The sequence below is a fragment of the Giraffa tippelskirchi genome, chromosome 6 (assembly GCF_054371585.1).
Source record: "Giraffa tippelskirchi isolate mGirTip1 chromosome 6, T2T-mGirTip1v1.2.pri, whole genome shotgun sequence".
Classification (NCBI taxonomy): Eukaryota; Metazoa; Chordata; class Mammalia; order Artiodactyla; family Giraffidae; genus Giraffa; species Giraffa tippelskirchi.
In genome coordinates this window covers 43,542,461-43,557,869 of record NC_137280.1, presented here as the reverse complement: position 1 = coordinate 43,557,869, position 15,409 = coordinate 43,542,461, and the positions used below count along the sequence as shown (strand labels likewise).

The 15,409-nt window shown below is 41.8% G+C and overlaps 2 long non-coding RNA genes across 3 annotated transcripts in view; one reads left to right on the top strand and one right to left on the bottom strand.

Moving 5' to 3' along the window:
• The window catches only part of LOC145510465 (uncharacterized), a 28,503-nt gene extending 21,999 nt beyond the window's left edge, over positions 1-6,504 (bottom strand). Inside the window, exons 1-2 of the long non-coding RNA XR_014057041.1 lie at positions 6,284-6,504; positions 5,311-5,497 (exon numbers count right to left, since the gene is read on the bottom strand). This is a non-coding gene — a long non-coding RNA (uncharacterized LOC145510465). The remainder of the gene's footprint in view (positions 1-5,310; positions 5,498-6,283) is intronic.
• Positions 6,505-6,513: 9 nt separating this feature from the next.
• Positions 6,514-15,409, top strand: part of LOC145510461 (uncharacterized) — a 174,344-nt gene continuing 165,448 nt past the window's right edge. Inside the window, exons 1-2 of one of the 2 annotated variants that reach the window (XR_014057036.1) lie at positions 6,514-6,652; positions 8,210-8,333. This is a non-coding gene — a long non-coding RNA (uncharacterized LOC145510461). The remainder of the gene's footprint in view (positions 6,653-8,209; positions 8,334-15,409) is intronic. The other variant, XR_014057037.1, reaches the window with a different exon arrangement.

Below are 15,409 nucleotides of genomic sequence, written 5' to 3'. Positions count from 1 at the left end.
TTCTTTACTCCAGAGAGTCAGTGTTCGACCGGGCATGCCGGACATACTTCAAGGGAAGGAGGATTTGTCTTTCTCTCCTGGGCCTCTGCCTCCTTCTGATGGCGTGCACAGTGTTGGCCGGGTGCCCACATCCAGGCTACTTCTCCACTCCGAAGGCACTGTGCCTGGGTTTGGCAGCCATGAGGGTGGTGATTCCACAGTTACGCAGTGGGATGCTGTTACCAGACTCTTCATGCTTGAACACAGAGAGCCCATTGCATGGTGATTACGTCATGGGTAACGGTGCTAAAGGTCGTCTAGCCAAGCTATGGTTTTTCAAGTAGTCATGTATGGATGTGAGAGTTGGATCATAAAGAAGGCTGAACCCTGAAGAATTGATGCTTTCAAACTGTAGTGCTGGAGAAGACTCTTGAGAGTCCCTTGGACATCAAGGAGATCAAAGCAGTTAATCCTAAAGGAGATCAACCCTGAATATTCACTGGAAGGACTGATGCTGAAACTCCAATACTTGGGCCACCTGATATGAAGAGCTCACTCACTGGAAAAGACCCTGATGCTAGGAAAGATTGAAGACAAGAGGAGAAGGGGACAACAGAGGATGACGTGGTTGGATGTTATCACTGACTCAATGGATATGAGTTTAAACAAACTCTGGGAGATAGGAACAGGGAAGCCTGGAGTGTTGTAGTCCATGGGGTCGCAAAGAGTCAGACATGACTTGGTGGCTGAACAAACAACAATTGTTCAGAACAATATTCTGAACAGCCTGGGACTCTGCAAAGCATTCAGTCTACTACACACTGGAGTCAGCAGCTCCATCTCAGCTGCACACCACCACCTTCTTCTGTCCCTTGGTTTTCCATCACAATGAGTCCAATGGTACCCAAAGATAAAGCCTTTAGAATGAGTTATGCTTAATTTTATTCACAAGGGCATAGGCAGGACCAAAGCAATTGTGTGACTCAATCTGATATAAGGAAAATTACGTATGTGTTAGTTTTCCACAGAAGACATTCCCCCAAAGAATTTAAAGTTAAAAACTTTTAAACAATGCACTCAACAAAAGGGTGCATATCTGAGTCATTTGGAGGGCTTTCCTGTGTGTGTATGTGTGTATGTGTGAGTGTGTTCTCAGAGACTGATACACTGGATCTGGAGTACAGCCTGAGATTTTAATACCCCTTTCCACAGTGAATATGATGTGCAGTACATGATGCCTTAGAGGGCTGCACACACCCTGGTGCCTCTAGCCCTGCCGCTAGGGAGTATAAAACATCAAGTTCGAAGTGAAACAGATAAAAGAGATTTGTGGTTTCCTGGCCAGGCAAAGGTGTTTCCCCTTCAGCAGTGTGATGTAAAGAAATAGAGAAGATATTAGAAGTGCAGCAGTTCAGACGGAATGGACTTTTAAGCTTGTAAAGGAAACCTGGGGAGCAACCACGGCTGGGATGTGTCTGATGGAGTCCCTTGTCCCACCACCATCCTGGTCCTATCCCAGTTCTCAGTTGGCTGCTTTCCCCTTTCTTGAAATCTAAAGGCAGAGGTTATACACAGGGAAGATGGCCACAAATTCAGAAAGGGTACCTATTTCTCCATCCCCTTGAACTTGGGCTGAGCCTATGATTGCTTTAATCAACAAGGTATGTCAGGAGTGATGTCCTGTCATTCCCTCTCTATGTCTTTGCTTCTTTCTTACCACATTAGCTCTGAGGTTACCTCCTTTAGAGACCCACCTGCCATACTGACAGGTGGCCCAAATCACATGAGTCTGCATTCAAGCATTTTGTTCAGCATTCTTAGCTAAGCTCGTGGCCAAGAACCAACATCAACTGTCAGCTTGGAGAGTGAACTGTCTTAGGCGTTCCAGCCCATCCAAGCCCAGTCAACTCACAGAATCACAAGAAGGAACAAACCAGTGGGGGTTTCATGCTGCTAAGTATTGGGATGGTTTGTTATGTAGCAACAGATAACTGAGACAGTATTAGTGTGAAGGTGAAAAACTGGATCACAGTTACAAACTGCGGTGTAGTATTTTTGGCTGTACCTTCATCTGCTTTGTGTTAGCTCCATTCCTGTCATGCTCTTCCCACGTGATTTGTCTAAGGGATATCTAAGACATCTAACCTGTGAACCAGTCCTTTTGATCACCATGTGACCAAAAGGACTGGTTTCAATTGGCTGTATTTTAACTTCTCACTCTGATGACACCTCTGCTCTGAGATAATGTTTCTTTCCCCTCCTGATATAAAAAGCGGCAGCCTGGCCTTCACTGGAGTCTCTAAAACAGCACTGCTGTTACCATGACAGTTGTGAAGGTGACCATGGACCCAAAGGTGAAGGCCTGGGGATCTGAATCAAGCTGCCATCTCTGTTACTATTGCAGCTAGTTCCTCTGGAACTTGAGGAAATACTTCATTGTTTAACTAGTGATGTAAGTCCCTATGTCTTTATACTTTAAAAATGTTTGTTCAGTTGAACTAAAGAGATAAGTCATACTGCTTAGATTCTTTACTACTTTTTAGTGGGGAGGACTGAGATATCCTAACTTAACCCTGAATCAATGTTGCTAAAGTTGAAACATTTAGCCTACAAAGAGGCTGACAAATTGATTAAATGGGGTCCAGTTGTTGTTGGTGGTGGTATAGTCGCTAACTCATGTCCAACTCTTGAGACCCCATGGTCTGTAGCCCACCAGGCTCCTCTGTCCGGGGGATTCTCCAGGCAGGAATACTGGAGTGGGTAGCCATTTCCTTCTCCAGGGGATCTTCCCAACCCAAGGATCGAACCCACGTCTCCTGCATTGCAGGGAAATTCTTTACCAACTGAGCCATCTAATCAGGTTTTTCTCAACAGAAATTCATGCTTTATTTATGTAAGCTAAAGTAGCAGTCCCCAACCTTTTTGGCAGCAGGGACTGGTTTTGCAGAAGACAATTTTTCCACAGACTGTGGTTTTGAGATGATTCAATGCATTACATTTATTGTGTACTTTATTTGTATTATTACACCAGTTCTACCTCAGATCATCAAACATTAGATCCCAGAGGTTGAGGACCCTTGAACTAAAGGATTTGACTAGCTTTTTAATCCTCTAAATGAGCAGAAGATGAAAGCTTTTTCTCTTTAGATGTCAGTGACAACTTTAACAATATCCCAGTCTAACAAATAGGAAATACTTAAGAAACAAAGATTGAAAATCCAGCTGAGAACAGATTTTAATCTCTAATGTGCTAATTCAATATATGTTCAGTATCACATTTTTTACACTAATATTTTGGGATTATTTCTGGGAAATATTTATATTATTTTTTATCTGTTCTAAAGGACTAAAGCCAAAACAGATGGAAGGTATCTGAAGTATAGGATCATTGATTGAAAATATGAGGCTGTATACAAACATAATGAGATGAGGAAATAGGAAAACAAGAGGAAATAAATAAATATAGAGCAAGAGGATGCAAGAGGGAATGGCCTTCTGAGAATATGTTATGAACAGCTCAATTCTCTTATATGTGGGTTTGGAAAATTGGAGGGAAGGAGAAAGTCCATGCTTCCTGGGTGTCTAGGCATCAAGAGATTAATGAGAAAATGAAGGGGAGAACTTTATGCCTGAAACAGAACCCTCTTTGATGTTCTCCTTTGAGATCCTAGGAGAAATAAGATCAGAAAAGATTCCACTAACTGATTAGGCTACTTACTCTAACAGTGATATGGTGATTGGACAGTGATTAGTCCCCTTTGACATTGATGCATTTCCAGTGTCATGAAGCATCTTAGAAAAACGGAAACATCAGAAAGAACTGGGAAAATGGACTCTTTTCATAACATTTTAACCAAAAAATAAGGTTTGGGGGCTCCATCTTCAGAAAGTTAGATACTAATGTTGGGGAATTGTTGTTAAATATTTTGAAAAGTAAACTGAGTTCCTTTGAGTTACGTTAGACTTGGTAGTTTTCACAGTAGAATATGAATAGGTCCCTGCTTAGTTAACTTGGCTGTTTTTCCTCCTAATGAACATCTGGTTAAATTCTTATATACAAATGTGAAGGAATTATATTTTTTGGAGATACGGTTCTAGCAGTCCGTGGGACACTTGGAACTCTCTTTAACCTGCCAAAAGATGCTCTGATAACTTTCAAATTTTAAGACTCATTTTGTCAGATGTGTTGGCAAGAGGCCTACACTTGAGGAGTAAACCTTTTAGAAGTCGGACCCCTCAGCCAATTTGGAAGATTTTAAATTTTTGTTGGAACAATGAAGTTGAGTTCTAAACGCTTTCACCACATGTTATAAATATTAACAATGAAGGTAATGTGGGTGGTGGAGGTTTTTTTTGAAATGGGGATTTCAAATTGGCTGAGATGATAATAAAGTCATTCACTGAGAAATATAACAGGAGGTTGTTCTAATTTTATATTTGCCTATTTTTCATGAAGGAAAAGGGAACAAGAAGCAACTTCAGCATAGTAATCAAGTTTATAGTCTCAATACTAATGGATATAATGGGTTAGGCCAAACTACACAAGTATTTATAGTTTGAAATTTTGAGGAGGCACATTGCTTAGTAGTTAAGAAGGCAGGTTTTATGGTCAGTTTCCTTGGGCTTAAGCAATAGCTCTGACACAAACTATATGAACTTGAGGCATACAGACATTAAGCAACTTGCCCAATTTTCTCACCCTAATGCCTAATTTTCTGCTAGAGTTATTAATCAGACTTAACTTATGAAATAGTTGTGAAGATTTATTTTAGTTCTTGGTATGATATCTAGAGTAAGACTCTAAGTGCTTAATAAATATTAGTTGTTGCAATCATTATTATTGAAAAGAAAAAATTGCCCATGAAATACATTTATTCACTCAAGAAAAACAATTCCTTATTTGTTAGTATTTTCTAGTATCTTTCAGATACTGGAAAAGAGAGTGGGGAGTTGAGAGAATTTCCACAATCATGCACATGACTTTCAGGAATTATTCCTTACATGAGAATCTTATAATGCTTAATATATCGGCTAATGGTTTTAACTTCTTTAATGTTGTTGTTGTCATTGTTTAATCGCTAAATTGTGTCTGACTCTTTTGCGACCCCATGGACTGTAGCCCGCCAGGCTTCTCTGTCCATGGGATTTCCCAGGCAAGACTACTAGACTGGGTTGCCATTTCCTTCTCCAGAGGATCTTCCCAACCCAGAGACTGAACCTGTGTCTCCTACATTGGCGGGTGGATTCTTTACCACTGAACCACCGGGAAGTCCTAACTTCCCCTGAAATACAATTCCTTAAGTAGATGCTGAGCTATAACACTTCTCTTACCTTGCTGGATATGGAAAATCTCCAGCATTCCCTTCATTTTATTACTGAACCAAAATTATGCTCCCATATTACCAGCCAAGCAACAGGGACAAGACACTCGTGTAGCCACATGGGAATATGGCACACAGCAGGCAGGCACAGCAGAATGCAGTCCAAAATACAGAACCGAGGTCAGAAAATGTCACTCCTGGAGGTGAGTACAAAAAGAGAAAACTTTACTGATTGGTTGGTCATCTGCTCCACTTGCAGAAGCAAGCCCTCTGGCTGGAGTCTAGTTTGTGTGTTGCCCATGAAGCTATTTAGTTTCCAAATTGTCATACTGGAGATGTAGGATGTTTCCCAAATTCAATCAAGGGCTCTGGACCTTTTGCCTGGTACTATCAAAGTTATCAGGGTGTTTTGTTATATTTTTTTCCCCCAGAAAAAAATGTTGAAATCTATTTAATACATGTAGATCACATATTTAAAGAGAAAATCACTGTATCATTTGGGATGGTGGTGATTTACCTATATACAAAAAAAGATCAGGAGGCTAATTTAGCAGTGTCAGCACTGACTTGAAGACCATCCTCCTGTCCTCTTTGAGAACTATTCCTGGAAGTGGAGTTGGGCAGCACAGTTTATCATCCCTTGGTGGTACTTCTTGTGAGCATCACCCAACTGCCTTTTAAATGTAATTTAGATTCCCGCGTGACTTTTCCTCTAGAGGAAAGAATGGTCTGATCACACTCAAGAGCCTCTCGGAGTTATACTTGTCACTGTGAATTAATATATTGATGTTTTGAATCGGTCTCATAGGTATTTGGCTCATGTCAATATCTGAGATCCAGTCACCCTCAGTCAGTAGAAACAGAAGAGCCCAAGCACTGTACATTGCAGAGTGGGAAAAAACAAGGGCAACAGGGCACTTTTCCAAGACACTATCATGCAGTGTCAGTCAGGGGCAGTCAGTATGCTCACTAACCTTGCTCACCTGCAGTGAGAGACTGGAATCTCAGGGCAATCCAGCCTCCCTTTCTTCCATCCTCCATCAATAATGACATACATTACCACACTCCCCCGAGGCCAGGCAGGCAGTGTTCTGATTTTTCATAAACTTGCAGAGAGTGGGAAGGAAGTAATTCGATTGACTAAGGAATTAGCGAGTATAGCCACTGAGATCCTATGAGGTTTCTTAATCTCACCTCCAATTATGACATCATCGGCACATCATCAGAGAAGACTCTTGATTTGTGGTAGGTTTTCTTGGCCCCGGTCCAATTCTATGAAAAACTGAAGATGAGTTTTTATTTCTTCCATCTCAAATTCTTGGCAATTATCCAGAGAAATACAGTATCAAAAGGTAGTCACTGTGTTTGTTTAAAGTCTGTCTTATTTAGCAGGGTGATATAAGACTGATGGCTCAGGAAATGTGTCTGAGAGCTACGGAAGAATGAAAGCATATCACAGAAATATGGCTAATGTGGAAACACTTCCTCATCAACATGCCACTGTTTTCCTAACATTTTGGATCTTAATGTGATTCTAAGCATTCTTATCCTAGAAGAAATAAATCACTCTCAAAGTTGTTAGGGCCTAGATAATAAAAAGTTTTAATTACCCCTATCCTATTTGTTCCCATAAAGTCTAAAGAAAATATTGACTATTTTTATCTTGCCTGTTTAATTCCCCTGAAGGAATATTATTAGAGAAAATCCATATACCTTTTAAGAATCAGTTTGAAATGAATACTTGTCCTTGATTTTATAAAAAGGGCCAACCGGGGAATTGCCTGGCAATCTAGTGGTTAAGACTTCCTGCTTCCACTGCAGGGGGCTGGGGTTCCATCTCTGGTCTGGGAACCAAGATCCTACATGCCATGTGGTATGGTCAAGAAAAAGAGTGAAGTAAATAAGAAAGAGAAAAACAAATATTGTATATTCACGCACATATGTGGAATCTAGAAAAATGGTATAGACGATCCTATTTGCAAAGAAGAAACACAGACATAGAGAAAAAATGTATGGGTACCCAGGGCTTCCCTGGTGGCTCAGGTGGTAAAGAATCTGTCTGCAATGCAGGAGACCTGGGTTTGATCCCTGGAAAATCCTCTGGAGAAGGGAATGGCTATCCACCCCAGTACTCGAGCCTGAAGAATTTCATGGACAGAGGAGCCTGGCGGGCTACAGTCCATGGGGTCGCAAACAGTCCGGCTCGACTGAGAGACTAACATTTTCACTTTCAAGGGGGGAAAAGAGGGTGGGAGGAATTGGCAGATTGGGACTGACATATATACACTATTGACACTATGTATAAAATAGATACTAATGAGAACCTGCTGTATAGCACAGCGAACTCTCCTGGATGTTCTGTGACCTCAATGGAAAGGAGACCCAAAAGGGAGGGGATGTATGTACACATATAGCTGATTCACTCTGCTGTACAGTGGAAATGAACACAGCATTGTAAAACAACTATACTCCAATAAAAATTAAATAAAATAATAAAAGGAAAACAAAAGGTGGGCGAGCCAACCCAACACAGCTGTGGCTGATAGAAGCTGCTCTGATTTACCTGTAGAAAGTGGCAGCAAACCCCCATGAACCTGCCCAGAAACTCCCCCAGGTCCCAAACCTGCCATAGCAGAAACCCCTAACAGGGTGACTTCTCTGCACTGACACTCCCTTCCTCTTTGCCAGAAATGCAAAGAAGATGAGCAACCTCGTAAACTCCTGGCTACCTTTGTTGCCCCCGAAGTCACAAGTTCTTTGTTTATCTTTTCTTTTTGAACCCTGGGAAAAGTATATCAAAGTGACTTGGTCAGCCAAATGTTTGTGCACTTAGGAACTGGCGCTGTGACAAACGCCTGCTGAGAAGAGAAAAGATTTCTGTGTTTCTTAGTGTCATTTTCTCCCTTGAGATGTTTCCACAGACTTGAAAGGAGGGCTGTACTGAGGAACTGATTAAATTGGCTCATATTAAAATCGAAAGTCGGTGTGAACAACCAGCTCTGTCTGCCTCTGCTCCCGGCCCAGCAAGCCCAGGTAGGATCACTTATCACAGAAATGAGAGCTGAAAAATACCATTCCGGCCCTCAGCCCCTTCTACCTGGCAAGGGGAGAGCTGTTCCCTGTGGTCTCCATTGTTTAGTCTGGTTGAATTTTAAAACATACTTCAGAAAGAGAGTGGCCCAAATTTCCTTGGGGAGTTCTCTCCTTAGACGAATACTGGTTCGGCTAATAAGTTGAAGATTTCTTTTGGTTTAAGCTCATCCCATTATTTCAAGACAGTCGTTGCCTCTTTCTGTGCTTTGTGGTCTCAGGAAATTCTTGAGTTCTCCAGTTTCTCCACATCTGAAGAGGTGGAATTGTCTCATCATTAAAATAGTATTTGGAAAAGACAAGAGGGCGGGGCCATGGTGAGTGTTGAAACCATCTACTCCATGATGAGCTTCATGTGGCCTCAACATTGCTTCAGAAAACCTGAGTATTTCCCAAATCAGAAGAAAGCGCTGGTGAATCTTGAGGTTGGCCTTGCTGTGTGGTAGAGATGCTGAGCTCAAGACCGAGAGGATGATCTGGATCCCAGGGTCTATCCTGGGTCCTGGGTCTGGTGGGCTGCCTGACCTGAATCCTTGAGTGAATTGAGAAGGTCACTATGTTTGTAGGAAGCGCTGACCAACACATCCAAGGCCTTTCTCCCTCTTCCAGGCTTTTCAGGTGTCCTTCACATCTCTCCACAGCCGTTCTGTCTAGTGCTCTTACCTTCACTCATCCTCCCTAAAATTGTCACCCTGGAGACTTCCCTGGCCAGTCCAGTGGTTAAGACTTCATTTTCCAGTGCAGAGGGTGGGGTTTGACCCCTGGTTGGAGAACTAAGATCACACATGCCTCGAGGCCAAAAAAGCATTAAACACCCCCCCCCTCCAAACCCAGAAACACTATTGTAACAAATTCAATATGTTGTTGTTTAGTTGCCAAGTCATGTCCAACTTTTTGAGACCCCATGGACAGTAACCTGCCAGGCTCCTCTGTCCATGGAATTCTCCTGGCAAGAATACTGGAGTTTCTATTTCCTTCTCCAGGGGTTCTTCCTGACCCAGGGATCGAACCTGAATCTCCTGCATTGGGAGGCAGATTCTTTACCTCTGAACCCCCAGGGAAGCCCAAATTCAATAAAGACATTTAAAATGGTCCATGTAAAAAAAAATCTTAAAAAAAAAATAAAATTGTCACCTTGGTAAGTATTTGCTGAAGCAACCAAACTGTAGAACTGATGCTGGGGTAGCACCCCTCCTGGCCGCTTCGGGGCATTTACCTTTAACAGTCTTCAGTGCCTTTTATCTGAAGGAGCACTCTTCTAACTCCAGAATTCCAGGTGCTTGGGACAGAAGTGGCAACTGTGGAATTTTTTTTTCTTTGTGGAGATCCTGGAGAGATGGGGGCTTATCACAACCCTTCAAAAGTCATGCCACAAAAAGAAAATGCTAGGCACATTTGAGGGCCCAGCAATATTTTTGCACTTCATTCCTGCCTCTGTGAGGCACATACCATTACTATTCCTACTTTATGACTAAGCAAACTAAGTCTTGGGGAGCTTAAATAACCTGGCCAAGATTCCTCAGTAAGAGATACAATTGGAATTGAACTTTTGCACTCTGACCCTAAACTCTGTGTTTTTGTAAATCACCTGTAATTTTAGTAGTGGTGGTGTGAGTGATTCTTGCCAAGGCAGTGAACATTTACTGATGGTTTACGCACCAGGAGGGCTTCCCTGGTGGCTCAGAGGTAAAGAATCTGCCTGCAATGCAGGAGAGTTACAGGAGATGAGGTTTCGATCCCGGGATCAGGAAGATCCCTTGGAGAAGGAAATGGTAAGCCACTCTAGTATTCTTGCCTGGAAAAATCCCATGGACAGAGGAACCTGGCGGGCTGTAGTCCATGGGGTCACAGAGAGTCGGACATGACTGAGTGACTAAACAACAAACCACAACAATGCACCAGGCATGTAATAAGCCCTTCATGTGTGTTATCCAATTTAATCCTCAGGATTGTCCCATGAGACAGGTAGACTTAAAATATTCCCTTTTTATATACAAGGGAAATGAGGCACAAAGAGGCAAAGGTTATATCATTCCAGGGCATAGTCATAGTTACCTAGCTAGTAAGTTGCAGAGTTGTGGGTTCAAAACCAAGCCCAATGACTATAGCATCTGTGCTCTCCCCACATCCCTGCCTTCCTTGATGACTCAGTCTTTATTTCCATAGAGACAGAGAGGGCCCTGTTACCCCAGTGGCCATGACAACATGCACACCTTCAGATGTTGCTCTAGAAACTGATCCACTCATAATTTATTGTGCCTGCTGAGGACAGAGGCTGGCACCCATAAGAGGCAGCAAGATGACAGAGTGGACCCAAGACTATTTGGTTCATCATCTCTGTGCTCTTTTATGTCATCACATCTATTCCAAGTGGGACCAAATTGGTCTCCCTTTAGTTTCTTGTCCCCACTGCATGTGTAAAACAACTATTGAAAAGCCAACCATATGCTGTCTTTCAAAAGGTCTCCCAAATTGACACCACAAGGGTGATGCTAAGGAGAAAGTTTAATTGTTTTAAATGTAGAAGAGAGAGAGAGAGACAGAGAGAAAGAGACAGAAATGTGGGGAATTCTAACATGCAAGTCAGCTGGGATAAAGATGCCAGGTGACTATATCCCAAGCTACGTGGGAGAACCACTGGCCCAAGAGTGGAAGGAACCAGGCCAGATGCCCCTCAGTAACAAAGCTTGGGCTTCTCAGGTGGTGCTAGTGGTAAAGAACCTACCTGCAATGCAAGAGATGTAAGAGATGTGGGTTCAGTCCCTCAGTTGAGAAGATCCCCTGGAGGAGGGCATGGCAACCCACTCCAGTATCCTTGTCTGGAGAAACCCATGCACAGAGGAGCCTGGAAGTCTACAGTCCATAGGGTCGCAAAGAGTTGGACATGACTGAAGCAACTTACTTATGCACACAAAAAAGCTTGGCCATTAGTTGGGAAGATGGGATGACAATTCTGAGGATGTGAGTGTATTTAAGGGCCTGTGAGTGCTCAGTCACTCAGTTGTGTCTGACTTTCTGTGACCCCATCAACTGTAGCCCACTAGGCTCCTCTGTCCATTGGATTTCCGAGGCAAGATTACTGGAGCAGGTTGCCATTTCCTACTTCAGATGATCTTCACAACCAAGGGATTGAACCCACGACTCTTAAGTTTCCTGTACTGGTTGTGGTGTGCCATGCTGTCACTTCAGTTATGTCTGACTCTGTGCAACCCTATGGACTGTAGCCCGCCAGGCTCCTCTGTCCATGGGATTCTCCAGGCAAGAATACTGGAGTGGGTTGCCATGTCCTCCTTTAGGGTATCTTCCCAATCCAGGGATCAAATCCCCATCTCTTAAGTCTCCTGCTTTGGCAGGTAGGTTTTTGGGTTTTTTTAACCACTAGTGCTACCTGGGAAGCCCGAGGGGCTGTGAGTACAGATATAAAGAACTCCTCTACTTCTAGCTCTGTAGCATAAGCAACACTGCTTGATAAGTTGCTCTTACAGATGAAAAAGTTGTCTTTCCTCATTCTCCATCTCCCAGGCCTTTAGCCTTCCTGAGGTCCTTGTGTTCTTTTGCAAATGCAATTGGTGGGAAAGAGAACTTATTTCCTCAGGGACTTAAATCTGGAAGGCTATAACCTGTTGCTGCTGGTGACCCTCTTTTCGTTATGGGACACCTAAAAATAAAGTATCATGAAGAGCTGCAGATCTGAGAGATGGAGAGCCTCTGCATTCAGATCCCTTCCTGAATAAACCAGTCTGATTTTGGGTTTCTGACCTTTGTCATCCAAAGAGGGGAAGAGGGGTGGGAGAAATTGAAAGATTGGGACTGACATATATACACTACTATGTATAAAGCAGATAACTAATGAGAACATACTGTATAGCACAGGGAACCCTACTCAGTGCTCTGTGGTGACATAAATGCAAAGGAAATCCAAAACAAGTGGGATATATGTATATGTACAGCTGATTCATTTTGCTGCACAGCAGAAACTAACCAAACAGTGTAAAGCAACTATAGTCCAATAAAAATTAAGAAACAAAACAAATCTAGTGCTTAAAAGCTGTTTGATCATTTGCTCTTTAACTCAAAGACTCCTGTTAATAAGTTGGTCATAGAATATGTTAGATTGATGCCAGGTTACCCATCAAGCTCAAGAAAATTTCTGTGCAGTAAAGTACACTGTAGGGCTTCCCAGGTGGCACTAGTGGTAAAGAACCCGTCAGCCAATGCAGGTAGATGTAAGAAACTTGTGTTCGATATCTAGATCAGGAGGATCCCTTGGAGGAGGGCATGGCAACCCACTTTACTATACTTCCCTAGAGAATCCCATGGACAAAGGAGCCTGGTGGGCTACAGTCCAGTGGGTTGCAAAGAGTCAGACACAACTGAAGTGACTTAGCATGCATACATGAGGTACATTGTAAGAACCACACAATCCCAAAGTCAGTGGTACTCTATTTGCAGCTAGGGTGCTACCAGCCTTCAGGGGAATTTGTCTAAAAAAAAAAAAACCAAAAAACCCAGAGTTTCCACAGTGAGGTTGTGGTTTGGGTCATGTTTTTAGTTGGATTTGACAGGCGAATCTCTCTGAGCTTCTAGGGGTCTATGTGCTAATGGTGCACCATTTCCAGGGATGGGATCAGGGGTGATTTTTTTTAGAAAGAATTATTTCTTTGTTAATAGAAAAATATTACACATACAGTTTGGACTTTATTCCTAGAGTTGTGAGATAGTCTACTGACCACAATGCTTCTTTTGTCCCCAAAGTAGCCCCTCAGTGCTGGAGAAAAAGCATTTCCTCCTCTCAACCACAGGGATAATGATGCTGAGAGCTCACAGCTGGGCTTTTGCACGTATGCACACCTCATTTGTCTTCCTTTTATAAGATGAGGTTCAGTCATCTGTCCTGTAACTTCTTCGTTCCTGTAATTGGGTTTAGCATCTTTTCTAACTCAAGTTATTTCCAAATTCTCCAATCTTGGGAGGTCAGCTTCAGAGTTATTTGTCAAATAAAGTCATGATTGTCTTGTGATACCTGCAAACTGGGAGATGATGGTGACTGATAGCTTCCGGTGGCAAAGTGGTCCTCTCCAGAGACAGGGGTGAGGCTGAGGAACATCTGAGTGTGAGACCAGATTTGTTTTTCTGGCATATTTATTTCCTGTGCGTGCACACACACACACCATTCACATGAGAGGTAAAAATGGGAAACTTTCTTTGAATAAAAGCCCCTCAGGTAGGCTAATGACTCCACTTAAATCCAGGGTCATCTTTGTCCTCTATCTGACTGCTATACTTCTGGGTAGGAATTAGGAATTGTGCACGATGGGAGGATGAGAGGAGAAGCATGGGGCCCCTAAAGTGACTAAATTTACTAGCTACTCTGAATTGGCTTCCTGTATTTCATCTTGGGGGAAAAGAAATTCAGAGCAAGTGACAAAAAACGACTTCTGGCTTTTTGAATACCCTCTGTGGGGGAAGATTTCTAACCTTTCACAAATTCTTTCAAATAGAAGTTTGAAGAAAATGTATGCGTGCTCTGGTGTGCTTTCCACAAAACTCTTAATGTTAGCTGCATGAGGAGTAAATTCTCCTGAAAGTTTCTGCATTTACCTTGGATCATTGGATGATTAACGCTAGCCCCCAACACCAAACTCTGCTGTACAGGATAGCGCCTAGTGTTAACATTATATTGTTTACTTAGAAGTTTGCTTAGAGATCAAATCTTGGGTTGGGTTCTTATCACAAAATTATAAATAAATAATGGTGGGAGGGAAGTTTTGGAGGTGGTGAATAGGTTTATGGCATGTATATAGTGTGGTATATACTCACTTTTCAAACCATCAGATTGCATACATTTATTATTCATAGCTTTTTGTAGTCAAAAAAGAAAAACTGGCCCCTCTTACTCAGTGGATTGTAGCCTACCAGGCTCCTCTGTCCATGGGGTTCTCCAGGTAAGAATACTGGAGTGGGTTGCCATGCCCTTCTCCAGGGGATCTTCCTGACCCAGAGATTGAACCCACATATATGAGTGTTTTTTTCTCTTGTGTTCTTATATGAGCCATTCATACACTATTGAACAGTCATATTCCTTTAAATATTAATATTTTGCTTTAAAGATTTGGTAACTTTGTAACAAATTTTTAAAAATTAATTTTTAGACATATTTTAGACAAAATCTTTCTAGATAAGAGTACAGAGAATAGTGTGATGAATTGCCACATACCTATCACTGAAATTTAATATATATTTGATTCGTTTGAGGAAGAATTTAAAAGTTAATCACAGACTTTTAACATTCCGTTCCTAAATATTTATTTCCACGTTCATCTCTGAAAGAATTCTTCTATAATAACACTAGTGTCATCATGCCTATAAAAATGAATAACTTTTCCTAGTAAACATAAGTGTAAAGTTTTTTTACCTTTATGTAACAGTAAAAATATTTTGCATGTTACATTTTTTAGTTTGTACCCAGAATCTTCTCAAAATTTATATCACTGTCAACAGAAAATAGTTGGTTTTTTTATACATTTGGAAAAAACCTTGATACCACATTATGGAATGAACACATTCCTTGTGTTCCATCTTAGAGATTTTATTGCGAAGCTTATTGAATAAATCTGCATCTTTTTTTCTCACATTCTTTAGCATAACGTTTTATTGTTGAAAATACATGTGTTTTTGGCACCATGAATAATCATTTATTCCTTTATGATTTTTTTTTTTTGTGGGACTTGATGGCTTACAATGAGAACAGCTGAATCATCTCTCAAGTCATACTCCCAGTGTACATGAGAACAGATGATAGACGGAACTGTTTCCATTCTATGGGGTTTAACTCACTAATGTATTGGGTGGTCAAGTATAAGAATTACAACATGAGACTTTCGAAGCTGTCTCTAAGGACCTTGTTAGGAACCATGTGTTTTCAGCGTCTGTGAATGCATTATAAGGACAGCTCTTTCAATGTGACTGATACAAAAGGTCATCTTGGGAAGAGCTCTAGAATTCCGGTAAAAAGCATG